General features: G+C 47.5%; 1 long non-coding RNA gene across 1 annotated transcript; it reads right to left on the bottom strand.

The window, feature by feature from the left end:
• Nucleotides 1-11,960: 11,960 nt before the first annotated feature.
• On the bottom strand, nt 11,961-13,126 carry LOC120402306. The gene is made up of 3 exons (XR_005597133.1): nt 13,033-13,126; nt 12,300-12,398; nt 11,961-12,076 (listed from the first exon to the last, which is right to left on the bottom strand). It is a non-coding gene; the product is annotated as an uncharacterized LOC120402306 (long non-coding RNA).
• Between the last annotated feature and the right edge of the window lie 2,996 nt (nt 13,127-16,122).

Below are 16,122 nucleotides of genomic sequence, written 5' to 3'. Positions count from 1 at the left end.
GGGTAAGTAGTTCAAACTAGGGTACTTCGAGTTCAGCTACGCTATTCACGTAGCTGAACTTGCGTACCCTAGTTCGACCCCTGCCCTTAGTGTAGACCTGCCCTAAGGAAGAAGCCTCATTGACTCAGAACTTTTTATCTCATCATGCTGCCTTAGTTCAATTGATACAACCAGTTGTCTGGCCCTGGAGTATTCCACATAATGAAGTCACTGCCACCTAGTGTTGTTTTCATCTAACAAAACTGAAGGAGCTGGGCCTTCCCAGCTGTTTTCGCCTTTGCCAAAGAAAGACCGTGTTTCTCGGGACACCTGGCTATGTCTGCGTGGGGGTAACTGCTGCCTGTGGAGAACCCGGTGTCATTTTTCTGTCTGTTCTAAACGACTTCAAGGTTGGCTGGTTTTGCAGGAGAGCGTCTCTCGGTGCCACGGGATGCCATTGTGCTGGCAAATGCAGAAATAAGAACTGACACTCAGGAACGGTTTTACTTTCAAAATGAAAAATGGTCCGGGAAAGATAGAACATATTTGGTTAACACTCTGACCTTTTCTCCCCCGCGCCCTCATCTGATGAGTTGGCAAAAGGCTTCTCCCATGCAAAGAAAACATCTGACAGAGAAACTATTCTGATTATGCAGCTTGCATCTGTGTCTCGGGGACTTTAAGAACAAAACATGGCCTGGGAGTAGATCTGTTCATTGTGAATAAATGGTTAGAGGAATTTTTAGCCCCTTTTTCCTGTTTCTGGAATCACCCACAATCCTGATTTCAAATGAATTAATCATAAGTATTCACCAAAGAAATGGGGTGTTCACCACAGATTTGCTTCAGCCGTTTACAGTTCCTTTGCAGTGTGTGTTCGGTCAAATGGATGTTGGCAACGAAACTGAAAGGGGCAGAAATGCCTTAACTTGCAAAGCCATTCAAAGGAATGGATGTGAACACTGGTTTGTACCAGTGGATTATATTTCTCGCTCAGAGGATGCACTGAGTCTGAGTTCTATGGCTCTGCCTCTGCCTGCCCTCATGTCCACATGCAGCGCAACCACAACCAAAGGGGAGTGGATGGACCCAGAGAGAGGGCGTATGCCCAGGCTATTGGAGGAGTGGGGGAAGGTAGTACTGGACGGGAGGGGCTATTCTGGAAGGGTGGAAGCACACTGTGTAGGAGAAGAGCAGATGGATTGTGGTGCAGGGGGAATTGGTATACTGTGGGGGGTGAAGGAGAGTGCCTGGACTTTTGGGCAGGAGGACAACTGGTCGAGTGTTAAAGCATGAGGGGCATTCTGCCCTGAGCACCTTGGCCCAGATCCACATAGGTATTAGGCTCCTAACTTCCACTGAACTCTCTGGAAGTTAGGAGCCTTGTTGATCTGGGCCCTTAAGTGATCCTACTCAGTGATGGTGTTGTGGTGAAGGCATTAGACTAGTATCTGGGAGTTTTGGGTTCTATTCCCAACTCTGTCATTGAGTGGGGTAGCTAGCCTTAGACAAGTTACTTAATAACTCTATCCCTCCCATGTGTAAAACTGTGTATAATAGTATCTCCCTACGCCACAAGATCTTTGAGGTGCTCAGATGTGTACTGTAGAGAAGCCACTAAACAAATACTTACACCTGTAAGTAAAGAGGGTGCAATGAAACTGATGGGTACCCAACATAAACCTCCCATGGAGCTAGAGAGAAGACTTTCTGATGAAGGGCCCCTGGCTCTGGCATTCCCTGTGAAAGGGGATCAGTTCACATCTTGCATTCCTCCAAGCATACTGCAAAGGCCTTTGACAAAAGCAACACTTTTGAGTTCTATTGCCTCCCAAAGAACAATATAACACAGTCTCCTCAGAGACAGGGCCAGAGAAAGAGAGCTCTGCCTGGATGACAGAGTCCTGTTAGCTTCCAGGAGCCAGCTACAAAAGTTATGGTGGTCAGCGCTCTAGAAATAGATGGTGCTTCATCTCTGCAGAGAGGAGTTGTCCTGGTGGGCTAAATCCAAGGCCCTTCTCTCCACTGTGCACCAGCAGAGCTATGGGGAGACCATAGCTACCTCTCTTCCAAAGGCTAACAACCCTCTCTGCCAAGCATGCGCCACCCACCCCCAGTGGAGGCTGTTATGCTTTTGAAAACCATAATGTCTCTGGACTCTGCTGCTTTGGCAATGAACCTTCTCCTCCTCCCCAGCGTGGCTAAGGGAAGTTGAACCAGTTTCACTTTACTAAGCTGGTTCAAAACCAGATTGCTAAACTGATACAAAACCATCTATAAACACATATGGTTTTTGAGTGGCTGGTTGCAATTTAGCTTAAGCTAGTAAGGAATCAATTTAACCTAACTCTGAAAGCAAAGGGTGTCTACATGCAAACATGACCTGCTTTAAATTGGTTTAAAACACACACACCTCTGTGTTGGCATACCCGGGGGGCCTTAGAAGTCATAACTTAGCCCTCAGTGTCTGTGAAGCATTTAAGATTGCATGGATACCAGGTGCTATCCTGCTTTGCACAGCTAGTATTATATCGTGTCGTTAGAATGCACACCTCAGGTTTCCTTTTTCAACGTGTTCTGTTGTGATGACCTCACTAGGCTGGTATGCTCTCCAGCGGGAGAAGCGTGGTTAGAACACGGCACATCTTGCTCCTGGGCCAGAGGCTCAGCTGGCATGACTCAATGCAGCTCCATTGGAGTCAATTGAGCCCGGCTGATTTCCACCAGCTGAGGCGCTGGCTTGCGTGTCCATTCCTGTGTTTGTTTGATTTCTGTTTTCCGTAGGTTGTGACCCAAGGGCAAAGATCCCCCAAAATACGGGGATGACAACCAGACCAACTACCTAGCTGTTCAGGGCCTCTCTTGGGGAACCCTGTTCAGTAGATGATGATGCTTTAACCTCCAGGCTTGTGCAGAATGGAGTGAATGGTTCACTTATCTTACTCAGCCTCTCTTCCTGTTCATAGACTCATAGGACTGGAAGAAACCTTGAGCACTTATGGCTTTTAGCTCATGCAGTAGATTCCGGCACTAAGCTCCAGAGGCCCCAGGTTTGATCCTGCCCAACAACAACCAAGGTCTGTCAGTGTTACACCAGGCCAACAGATGGGTGCCTCCGTCCCCCTCAGAAGAGAGTCACCAGCCACCACTACCCTACATTTCCTCCTCGGAGTGGTGGCTGCGATCCTCCCAGCTTTGGGGCTACATGGCTTCTCCTCCACTTTTGGAGGCAATTCTTAATTGTTCATTGCCAGAGTAGTATAACAGTTCGTCATTGCAATGGGTTGGGAGTAGGGGTGGAGCACTGCCTGCTGCCAGAAATAAACAGCAGCCAGTGTCCTCCCTGTGACAGAGCCATATCTTCCTTCCCCATCCTCTCTAGCTGGTTAGCTTCCTCAGCCTTGGAGTCCCCATATGAATACTCTCGAGGAATTCCTCATGGGCTCGGATGCTCCTCAGCCTAGACACCTCCTTCTGTAGCTCTCCCACCTGCTTCCTGAGAGATTCCACCAGCAGGCACCTCTCACACTGGACTGTCCCCCAGCCTAGCTTTCTGAGAGTGGGAAATGCAGGCCACAGTCTCTGCAAATCCACACCAGGATCTGGGTAGAGGCATCCATGGTCAGGTTCTCTGTCTGGACGCAGGCACAGGTGGAGGAGACAGGAGCAGCATCGGCACTGGCGATGTGGCCCTTCTTAACCATAGTGATTATATTATGACTCCCCCTTACAAACTCCCCTGTTTCTGGTCCCCCGCTCACTAGATCATGGATGAGCTCAGAGCAGATCTCTGTCCTTAGCCACTGTTTCTGACACCTCCTTTGGGAATTCTCCTTTCCCTCCATCTTTCTATACCCACCTCCCTCTCCCCCTCTTTGAGGCTCCCTCCCCACCTACACCTCGGGATTTTCCTGTTCTCTGAAGGTGGCAGGCACAGCAGGAGCAGGGTTTGCTTCCCCACACCTGTGGCCAGAAAGGAGAGGAGGCCTCTCTCTGAGTCTGCTCAGCAGTGATAGGGAAAGGGGAAGCAGCCTCTCTCCTGAGCCCAGGCTGTGGAGAGTGGTACCATTAGTGTCTGGTTCAAGGGCTAGTCGTTGGCAGGAGGGGAGAAAGGGTGGTAGTTCAGTTGCCTCTGTCCAATCTGATCAGAGCTCCCTCCTTAACGCCTTCCACTTTCCAGCTCCACTCCTCCCAGCTCCTTGCAGCTGCGGGCCGGATTGTTCACCTCCGTTAGGAGGGAGATGGAGGGGAGAATCCCCGTTTTCCACCCTGGAGCAAGATGGAACACTCACAAAGTAACACCCAATCCTCCGAAATGGAACTACACACGGGGTGGACTGGGCTGAAACAAATTCATTTCTAAATTCCAAGAAGTACATGCCCCCAAAAGAATGTGCCCAATCTAGTTTGAGTCTCAGACCAGGGTCTAGTCTTGACTGCACGGAGCCAGTTTCTGCTTTCCAAACACACAGCACCTTAGATGCTGACAAGAGTTTGCAAGAGTGCAGATTATTTGTATTCTGGTAGCACCAAGCAGCCCCAGCTGAGATTGGGGGATGCGTTGTGCTAGATGCTGGACAGACACACAGTAGAAAGGCTCTGTCCCAATGAGCTTCTGACCTAGACAAGACAGGCAGCAGGTGGGAGGTGAAACAGAGCTAAAGCGACTTGAAGACACCCAGCTGACCAGTGGGAAAGCCCAGCGTAGAAACCAGGTCACTTGAGTCCCATTCTAGTGACCTATTTGCTGACTTCCTATGGAGGTGGGATTTACTGTTATTTGCACCACATCCTGTAATTACACCCTCATCTGCACCTATAAAAAGCCATTAATGTACATGGTGCTGCACACTCAGAAAGCAGAAAGTGGCTGATTTCTTTTAATTCATAACCTTCTTCCCTCCCTGTGATGGCTGGATCAGTTCCAATACATCAGGTTAGTACCAGGGTAAGTACTTAGGTTGAAATGCACCCAGGAGTGCTGACCCTGCCAATGACCTCTCCACTGCTTCAGCCTCTCTGTGTGGGGAGGGGGTGATCGGTGGGGGAGGGCAGCACAGTGCTGGCTCCAAAGAGGCTGGCATGGAGGGGACCATAAAGAACAGGACGAGGGTGAGTTCAGAGGGGGGAAATGGAATCCATGTTTACAAGCGGACGAGATGTGGAGGGACACTGGACTTCACTGCAGTCTGCCTGCAAGTTCCTGACACAAACGCAGATCCCGTAGGTTTGGGGAGAATGTAACCCGGGGGGAAATCATTTTTAGCGACACACATGCAGGACATTCCCGCCTGGTAGCGTTCTTACCTTGGGGCGGTTTGTGGGAGCAAGGATATCAAATCATGCTTGAAATGATGGCATGGGCAGCGGGTGAATGTACTGTTGAGGGAGGCTAGCCCCTGGCTCCTCCGCCTCTGCCCGAGGCCCCTCACCTTCTGCCCCCCCACATACTGGAGCCCAAAGCCCCCCCCCCCACAGCTGCTGCCCCCCCACTGTGCACCCCACAGCCCCGGAGTGCTGGGCAGGTGGCACAGTTGCAGATGGATGGGCAGCACGATGTGGCCCCAGCCCCGGGGCTTGTGCGCACCGGCCCTAGCCTCCTTGCTCCAGCCTCTGGGCCACAGAAGAGCGGGAAGGGTTTGGGAACTGGAAGCAGGCAGTAGGGGGCTTTGGGGCGGAGCGTGGCTGGGGCCACGCAAGGCTGTTTGGGAAGGCACAGCCTGCCCCTGCCTATGCTACCTGCAAGTGCCAACTGATGGTGTGGGGGGAAGAAGAAGATCAGGCCTCCCTTGTCCAGAAGAGACACAAAGGTCAGATGAGTGTCATCTAATAAACCTTCTGTTTTACTGTCTGTCTGAGAGTCAGAGTGACTGCTTTGTATGGAGTTGTTCCAAAGCATCCCAGCATCCCCTCCTCTGCTTTCTCTTCTTTTTCTTAGGCACCTTTTCCTCTCATCTCTCTCCCACCACCTTTCAGTTGGCACCTTGGAGAGTGGGCAGGCCCCATCAGTTGCCTGGAGACCAGGTGTCAGCCATTCTCTGGCAGACAGCATTCACACTGGCCCTCTAGGGCTTTACAACAATCACACCCCCTTATCAAACCACCATCTAGAGCCTTAAGAAATGCATTGGGGAAATATGCTACCTGCCGCCCATGAATGATGGGAAACAACACCACAGGATCTGAAATTGAAAAACGGGGGAGTATTTTATTTATAAGCACCGTGTCATCAGCAGTCCACGTTGCTGCCGCTGCAGAGAGATCCAAAGTGAACGGGGCTGCCATGGTCGTCCGAGCCTGGCTTTTGCGCCATTGTACTCCGCAGCTAACATAATGTAGTGCTGGCGAATGCACAATTAGAATGAAGTGTTGCTGGACTGATGCATGGCTGGGTTTAGAAAGGATAGGTTTGGAGTTTGAGACCAGTGTCCTAGTGACTGGTGGAGAAACCTGACTTACAGAGACAGTTAATCTTGTCCAAATGCAGGTTGGAAAAGGAAATGGAATTTTCCACTAAACAAGCGACAATCAATAGCCTATATTTTAGGTTCCATAAGGATTTATGTGCAAGATTCTCTTATTATTTACTGCTGATGCTGATCCTTGGTTACAACAGGAGTGTGTATTTCAATCTTTGTTTGCATTTAAATGGGCATCAAGTGTAATTTCTATCCCATTTCACTGCAATTTTTCTGTAACACAAATATGTATGAAAGATATTTTCAAAAGTCAAGACTGATGGACTGAAATTTACCAGCACTCTCATACTGTTGTAATCTCTTATTTGCACTATTGCTCTTGATTCCACTTTCATTAAAATTACTGATCTCAGTGCAGGGTTTGTGTCTGATTCATTGAAATGAGTGGCAAAACTCCCATTAACTTCAAAGGAGCAGGAGCGGAGTAAGTGTCTTATGATTCAATATCTATTCAAGTCAGAGGTTTCTCTAGCTAAGACCCTACTAGCCAGCTGCCTAATGCAGCAGATTTCTGTAAACTCACTCTGGTTCTCTCTATGGGTGGTGGATGAGGCTGGTAGAAGCAGCCTCCAGCCAGGATTCCAAGGAGCAGGAAGCAATCTCAGCTGGGCTACTGCAGAAATGCTCCCAACCCCTCTCTAGTTGCTCCCTGCCCTTGGTGTGGGGACAACTGTGGCTGGGCCGGTGAGGTCAGGGCTGCTCCCACAAATGTTGCTGGTGCTATGACCACAAATGCAGTGATCCACCCGACTCCTTGTCGGCACCCAGCCTGCACCCTACCCCTGCCGGCCCTGCTGCCCTGGTAGCCTCTGGCCACTTCCCTGGACTCGCAGTGCGATCGCTACTCCAGGTCCACTGTGCCCAGACTCTGGAGGCACTGGCATTGTCCACAGCGAGCAGTTCGTTGGGAAAGGTGTAGGCAAGGGGTGTGGAGGGCCAGACCAGCGGTGGGTGTGGGGGTTGCTGGGGGTGCCGCTGCTGTCCAGGGGGTGCTGAGCTGGGGTTCACTCCCCTTTCTAGCCCTGGACAGCTGATGCTGACCTGTGTGTGCAGGGCGGCCCCAGTTGGGGGCATCGCCCACACAGGCAGTGGGTCCTGGCTACTTGCAGGGTCCAGGGCAGAAGTCAGAGGGACTTTCCGCCTGGCCCTAGTCAGCCAACCCAAGTGTCAGCCTGCTCCCATCCTGCATGGTTTGTCCCTGAGGCCCAGCAGCCAGGACACCCTATCAGCCTCCAACCTGCTGCATGAGGCTTGTGGGTGGGTTGGCAGCAGCATGGAAGGCACTGGGGGGTCTTCCATAAGCTTCCAAAGGGGGCAGGAGGGAGGGAAGCACACTGAGGTTTTGCCTAAGGCAACAGGGTTGCCTTGAGCAGCCTCTGATCCACACAGTATCAGGACTGGACGAGATCTCAGGAGGTATCTAGTCCAACCCCCTGCTCAAAGCAGGACCAACCCCAACTAAATCATCCCAGCCAGGGCTTTGTCAAGCCGGGCCTTAAAAACCTCTAAGGATGGATATTCTGCCACCTCCCTAGGGAACCCATTCCAGTGCTTCACCAGCCTCCTAGTGAAATAGTGTTTCCTAATATCAAACCTAGACCTCCCCCACTGCAACTTGAGACCATTGCTCCTTGTCCTGTCATCTGCCACCACTGAGAACAGCCGATCTCCATCCTCTTTGGAACCCCACTTCAGGTAGTTGAAAGCAGTTATCAAATCCCCCTTCACTCTTCTCTTCTGCAGATTAAACAATCCCAGTTCCCTCAGCCTCTCCTCGTAAGTTATGTGCCCCAGCCCCCTAATCATTTCCGTGGCCCTCCGCTGGACTCTCTCCAATTGGTCCACATTCTTTCTGTAGTGGGGGGCCCCAAAACTGGACGCAATACTCCAGATGTGACCTCACCAGTGCCAGAGGGGAATAATCACTTCCCTCGATCTGCTGGCAATGCTCCTACTAATGCAGCCCAATATGCCATTAGCCTTCTTGGCAACAAGGGGACACTGCTGACTCATATCCAGCTTCTCGTCCACTGTAACAAATGAAGGGCTATTTATTAGAGCACCCTCTTGCTGCAGGAGGTGGGATTGTCGAGGTGTCTGACTAGAGGGTGTGAGTGTCAGGACTCCTGGGTTCTGATCCGGGGTAGGTCACTGATTCACTTTGTTACCGTGGCAAGTCATCCAAGCAAGCTGTGCTGGTAAAATGGGTACAGTAAGACTTCCCCCATCTGGGTAGTGTGAGAACTACTATTTGTAAAAAGCTGCTATAGAAGCACAAAGTACATCTTCGGGGAGAAGCTCTTCATTGCATGTTTGGATAGTTATACTGACTATTGAAACACTGCCATCTCCTTGTCTGTTTAGCTCTCACCCCTCTAGCGCCAGTGGACAGCTCCAAAGCCCACCCACCTCAAGGCTGCCAACCCCTGGGTAGCCTGTATTAGCAAGTGTCAGCTCAAGCTTATTTGAATAACCGTCTAGTATGTATGCTGCTTTAAGCCAAATGCAAAACCTCTTTAAGTACAGAATACATTACCCAGAACAGAGGGAAAGAACTTTAATAATTCATGCATACTCCAGCACGTGGTAGATCTTTCAACTTACAACAGGAATCATCTCACCCACTGTGATGTCCCACGTTTAACAAAGAAAAGGGGAGGGGTGGAAGAGGAACATTTCTGCTATGGGAAGCCTGAAGTTTGAAGAATTAAAGCCTGCTAAATGTCTACTTGATCCCGGCCAATGGGCAACAAAACATATTTGCGACAGTGTGTAGGATGTGAAACAGCTTTGTTGCAAAGGATCTTGGGTCCCTTTCCACTTACAGGGATGTAAACGTGCAGGACTCCCCTCTGCGGCACCACCTGCTGATCTCTCAGGGAATTAGCTCCTGGACCCGGTGCCCCTTGTCTTTGGGGTGCTGCCCCCTGGCAATACCCCACAGATCTGGGTCTCCTCTCCCCAGGGAACCCCCACCCTCTATCCCCACCTTGCCTCAGTCTGGGCTACTTCCAGTCACCATCTAGCCCCCTTTCAAGCTTGTACCTTCCTCCAAAAGAAGTCAGGCCAAGAAAAGATATTACCTCATCTACTTCATCTCTTTCTATAGAAGAGAAGAGACAGATACAACCAACAGATGATGGGAGAATAAGATAAGTGAGAAGATCCCTTAGCAGAAATCAGGATCAGCACACAAATATTCACTAACAAAAACCAGGAGCTAAACATATGACAAATAGTCAACAGAAATCCTTCCACCGAGTAGAGTGAGAGAGGCTAACGCATTGATTAGCTGCCATTATGAAGTATGACACAAGGGGGCAGCAAAACTTAATCCAGTTTTTGCTTCTCATCTCTTTCCAACCTCTGCCATAAATAGACCCTGTTTGGATAACATAAACCGCCAGTCATCTCATGTGGATGCCTGTTAAATAGTCAAATAAAAAAGTAACTATAATTAGATGGAGTGCACAGTTTCAGCAGTTATGACAAAGATTGACTTAGATTTCTGCTCAGGCGCTTTCAATGCCCCACCCCCACCATTGTCTCTGGATATTGCATTGTTAGTTCCATTTTTACAGGGCATCGCTGCCATTTGTGCAAGTTCTTGCAGCACTTCTAGTCTCGAGGGAAATTACACTTTTATGCCTCTCATCAAGGTGCTGATGTAGTGTTCTCAAACATCTCTGCTCCCTTATTTCTGCGAGAGTGTGTGCACATTATGTGTGTGTGCCTAACCATTATTTTCTCTAATTTCCTCCTCGGCAGGTTTTCAGTGAATACCAAAATCATGATTCAGTTTTTTTAAGCAAAGCGCTGGGAGTGAGGGACTTGGTGACATTTTAGGGGATAATTTAACAAAACAAAAAAAATCTTTAGCCACAGCCCCGTTCCTCCTCCCAGATAAATATTAAAAAATAATAATAATAATAATAATAATAAACCCCCCCCAAATCTGGAATTGTATCCATCAATAAATACAACCCACTGTGAACATCTATTTCAATACAGATGTAGACAGCAGTCCCTTTACATCCCTGGACGCAGCCCCCTTTACTACCATGGAACTTATTCCCATATCACCCCAGCTTTACTACTAGGGTAACTTTTAGTTTCTTGTTATCCAAGAGATAAGGATTAGCTCCCAGGTGAGGAAGGTTTGCAGGATTGGGCCCTAAAGGACAAATTTTAAATTACGTAAATCATTTTGCAGAAGAGAGTTCTAAAACATGCCATTTGTTTAACACTGGTCTCCTTACTAGGGTGCATAAAAGTAAAGGAATTGCAGCATATTTGGTTAGAAGAAAGTATTTCTTTGTCCTTAAATTCTGCTAAGATGCAAAATATATTAAAGTGGGGGCAGCAGGGAAGAGAGGAAGATTCCATAAGATATCATAGCTGATAAGAGCTAGATATGACCTTTAGTTTACAGAGTCCATCCCTCTGGACCTACAGGATATGGTTCTCTGATACTGGATGTATCAATATCAAACTGATACTATGTTACAAGCCCTAAAGGAACCTGAACTTTCAAAGCCTCTATTCTCACTAGCAACAGGAATTGAAGGAGCCCAGCCCTTCCCAAGAGGCACTCAGCATCTCAGACCCAAAGCCAATGAGAAGCAAAAGACTTTGGCCCAGCCTGCAAACCATTATTAACAGGAGCGATTCTTACTCATTTGAAAAAACAACAAGGAGCCCTATTGGCACCTTAAAGACTAGTGATTTGAGAATTGACCTGCTAAGCCCAGGGCTGTGAGTTCAATGTGGGGGCTGTTTAGGGAACTGTAGTGAAAAAAGGTCTGGAGATTAGTCCTGCTTTGAGCAGGGGGTTGGACTAGATGACCTCCTGAGGTCCCTTCCAACCCTGATATTCTATGATTTGGGCATAAGCTTTTGTGGGCTAAAACCCACTTCATCAGATGCATGGAGTGGAAAATACAGGAGTCAGGTATGAGTATCAGCAGAGGGATCACTTTCTTGTCAACTGTTTGAAATGGGCCACCTTGATTACATTGGCCTCATTAGCACTACAAATGATGATTTCCCCTCCCTTGGTAGTCACCCTTTCTTGTGAACTGTTGAGAATAGGCCACTTCCACTTTAATTGAATTGGCTCATTAGCACTGCCCCCCCACTTGGTAAGGCAACTCCCATCTTTTCATGTTCTGTGTATTTATACCTGACTCCTGTATTTTCCACTTCATGCATCTGATGAAGTGGGTTTTAGCCCACAAAAGCTTATGCCCAAATAAATTTCTTAGTCTCTAAGGTGCCACAAGGACTCCTTGTTGTTTTTACTGATACAGACTAACACGGCTACCCCTCTGAAACCTGTTCCTCATTTGAGTACTCCCAGTGGAACTGCTCAGCTGGGTAGGGAGTAGTCACATGATTGAGGGCTTACTACAGTGAAACTAGTGAGTCAACATGTTTATTTGCATTATGGTATCACAGGGAAGCTTCATCTTCTCATGGCAGTGCCCTTAATGCATTGGGAAGCTTGCGTGTTCCAATGGCCCCGAGCGCTAGGCAGGTGGCAGTTTTAATTCTTCGTAGAGCCCCCCAAGCCGGACAGATCAAGGGATTGGGATCCGATAGAAAGCAGTCCACTGGTCCTGCAGGTTGGGGGATGAGCACAAGAGGTCAGTAACCGATCCTCATAAAGAAGTTTTAGAAACACAACCGGGTCATTATTCCAGCACACAGCACGATAGACTGGGATGATAGAGCTTTGTTCGTTGTCTCAGTGACGGTGGATGGCGCAGAAAGGATACAGCCTCAGAGGCCCTAACTGGGACCCTATTGTGCTGGGCATCACACAAACATGAAGATACTTACAGTGTTGGTGGACAAGAGAGAAAAACAGTGGTGTCAGAAACTGAGGCAAGGAGGGTCAGGCCTAGTGGTCAGAGCTGGGATCAGGAGTCAAGAACAGGCCTAGAACAAAGCAAGAGTGAGGCTGGAGCAGAGGAGAGTGCCAAGCCCCAACGTAACATTCAGCAGACTCAGCTGCTGTTTTTCCTGTGAGGCTTATATAGCTGCCCTGAGAGTCACCAGACCAGCTCCTGGCTTGTGGATTGGCTGCAGCCTAGCACAGGAATGACTCCTCCCCCTGTGACAGGTTGGACCCCCTTCTGGGTGCCACCTGATGTACTGGGGTTCCACTGAGCCTGCCTGTTCCACCAGCCTGGGCTCCCTCACGCTGTGCTTCTGCACATACACACACAGGGAGGGACACACCCAGCTTCAAACAGACACAGAGATCAGCTCTGTTTGGGAAGGCCAGCACTCTGTAAGCCCAAAATGATATTGTCTTGAGCTATATAGAGATCGCTCCCTCCCTCCCTCAATGTGGAGGAAGATACACACGGCTTTTTGTCCCCCCAGTTATGAATTACACAAGCTAGTTGTAGACTAAACAAAAAACAAGTTTATTAACTACAAAAGGTAAATTTTAAGGGATTATAAGGGACAGCAAACAGAACAAAGCAGATTTCTGAGCAAATAAAACAAAACATGCAAACTCAGCTTATTACACTAAATTAACTGGTTAATATTAGCAAGTTCTCACCCTAAATGTTGTTTTATGCAGGTTGCAGAGTTCCTTGTGGGGTAAACTGCACATCTTGCAGCACATCTCCAGGTATTCCTTTCACGGTCTAGATCTTTCTCGCCTGGGCTCAGCCCCTGCCCCCAGCTTAGTTCCTTGTTTCTTCAGGTGTTTTCAGCAGTCTTCCTTCTTGGGCAGGGAGGCAGTGGAGAAGATCAACTCACTCCCCAGCCTTAAATAGGATTTACATATGGCAGGAATCCTTTGTCTCCTACTTTGACTCCCACCCCCTCTTAATGGAAAAACACTAGCACTCCAAGATGGTGTTCAGTACCAGGTGACATGATCACCTGACCCTGCAGTGTTAAAGCAGCATCTCAGGAAACTTCTCAGGAAGGAGGGAGATTAGTAACTTCAAAGTCCTATTGTCCTTCCTAATGGCCCATCCAGGCTGATTGCGTACGGTCTGGTGGGCATTCCCCAGGTGCAAGCACTTCTGCAATTGATACACAGTTCATATTCCTAACTTCAGATACAGAAACAATACATGTGTATAAAATGGATAATCATTTTCAATCATAACCTTTCCAGTGATACTCCACATGACCCATCTTGCATAAAACATCTTAATTATGCCATATTCATATCATACGCATATCTCTGTGAAGAATATGGGGTGTAGAATCATACCCCCATGTGACTTAATCAGGTTCTGGTTCAAGGATGACTCATCATATCACAGATGGGAGCAGGGAAGTATCATTCTGGTTTTACAGATGGAAAACTGAGGTTGAGAGAGATTATGTGATTTGCCCAAGGTCACATGGGCAGTCTGTGGCAGAGAAAAAGAACTGACCCCCTCATCTCCTTAGTCCTCGTCCAGGCTCTTAAGACTATTTTGCTTATGTGTGGGATTAAACATGGCACACAAAAAAAGAAATGCTCACTTTGCCCATGCTTTAAATCACAAACAAAAGCAAGCAGAAACCAGTATGGGATAATATGACTGAAAATGCCCACAATAAGACATGCTGCCGCCTGTGTTATAATCCTTAATACTGTTGTACATTTGGGGCACAGATGATAAGAGATGCTGTGTGAAATGTGACTATTATCACAGAAATCTGATAAAACAAACTTCACAACAAGACAAAAGTCTGACCAAGCAGACCCAGATTTTGTCTTGCTGTTTGTTTTATGGCAACAGATATCATAGGGGAATTTGCTTATCTGCTGGGCTTAATACTTTCCTTTGGTCATAGCATAATTGTTCCAAACTTGCATTCCTGACGTACAGAAAACTCAGACTGGAATAGACGTGAGTTTGGGGTGTGCATGGAATGCAGGATCAGACACAATAGGGTAAAATCAAATCTAGGGCATTGTTTCCTGCATCAGTTGAGTGGTAATATTAAATTCAAGTTACTGGACTCTTACAGTATGGACAATTCAGCTGTTATAGGCAGAGAAGGCTATGGGCATACGGAGAGGCTCTGATATTCCTTATCATGTTAAGTAGTACCCGATTCCCCAGATATTAGACTCAATGGAGCTACTCATGGGGTGAGATACTACTCAACATGAATAAGGGCATAAGGACCCCTTGCCTTTAGTAAGGTGACAAATATTTGGGTTCATTATACAGGCTGCTTAATTAGAATCACTCCTCTTCCGTGTTAGACCTATTCACGTTTAACTGCTCCTTGTGCCCACGGCACGTGGCGACAGTCATACCGAGTGAAATCAATCTCTGGTGTAACACCTTTGAAGTTGCTGGCGTTGCACTAGGATTTATCTAACCTATTCTTTGCCCTAATGTTTTCAGAGATTGGGCCTGATCCTGATTGCACCAGATATACCCCAGCCTAACTCCACTGATCTCTGACTGGATTTCAGGCAGAGGTGGCTCTTTTTTGGCAGCAGGATTAACACTTTCCCTGCCAGTGCCCCCTGCACATCCCATCTCATATGTGCTTAATTCCCACGTTTCCTGTATAGCGATGGAATTAAGCACATGTTTAAGTGCTTCCTTGAAGCAGGAGACTGCATCCTGTATGTCATGTATCTCAGCTAAAAGGGATACAGTGACAATCGTTGCCAAGGGACGCGGAACGTATTCTATCTCTAGTGTGGAGAAGGAAGGGAAACTTGCAGTTATGAGACAAAAAAAGATCTTTGTATTTCCTGGTATTCGTATCATTGCTCACAATCATGAGACAATGACTGGGCCCTCCTTCAGCTTTCTAGCTAACCGAAACATAAAAGATTTGAAAAACTACATCACTTTTTATAATGTCATTTTAGGCTAAAAGGAAGCTCATTTGAAAAAGGATGGTGATGTGAGTCAGATAAAGATGTTTTTGCATAATTCTTCATCAGAATATGACTCACTGACATATTTGGTGGCAAACTGATTACTTGTTTGTCTGTTGCTTTATATAGCAAAACACAATGTGACCTTTTGATCCTGACTTTGAACTGCTAGGGATTTTCTCTCTCCTTTTGTTCCCATAGAGTGATTTAGGGCTCATTCCTTCAAGGTAGTCAATGGGTTTCCTCCCATGCTGATGTTTACACACGCGCTTAAGGGCTGGATTGGAAGAGAGATCACATGGGGCTCAAATCACATGCTGACTGTTCTACTCTGAAAAATAAAACTTTTTGGGGGAAAGAATAGAATTAAAAATTAAAGTCTTACACATTTCTCCCTGACCAATGTCAACAGCATTATTCAACTCCAGAGCGTTTTAGCTATGGATTTTCAGCTCTGACCTTGTAATCAGATGAGATGGTTAGCCCTGCACTTGTCTTTGAAGACGGCTAATAATTAAACTCCATTGTTTCATTCAAATACAACATGACTCTCACAATTTGTAACCATAAGCATTACAGCTGCAAAGAACAATGTTGGATAAACCTGCCCTTCAAAGATCAAAAGATGCAGAGGTTTGTCAATGGAAAAAAAAAAAGCATGGCTAAGCTGCTGCTTCTCAGCAACTATTGTAGGGTTAGAACTGAAGCTGTATAGATTGTTTTGCTTTCATTTCTTGGTCTCTGGGGGATTGTTATTCACCAGAACCGCATGGGAAAGCCGACACACCCAGAGATGTT

This window comes from Mauremys reevesii, linkage group 1 (genome assembly GCF_016161935.1).
Source record: "Mauremys reevesii isolate NIE-2019 linkage group 1, ASM1616193v1, whole genome shotgun sequence".
NCBI lineage: Eukaryota > Metazoa > Chordata > Testudines > Geoemydidae > Mauremys > Mauremys reevesii.
The sequence above is the reverse complement of the archived record's forward strand: the minus strand, read 5'-3'. Positions and strand labels throughout refer to the sequence as shown.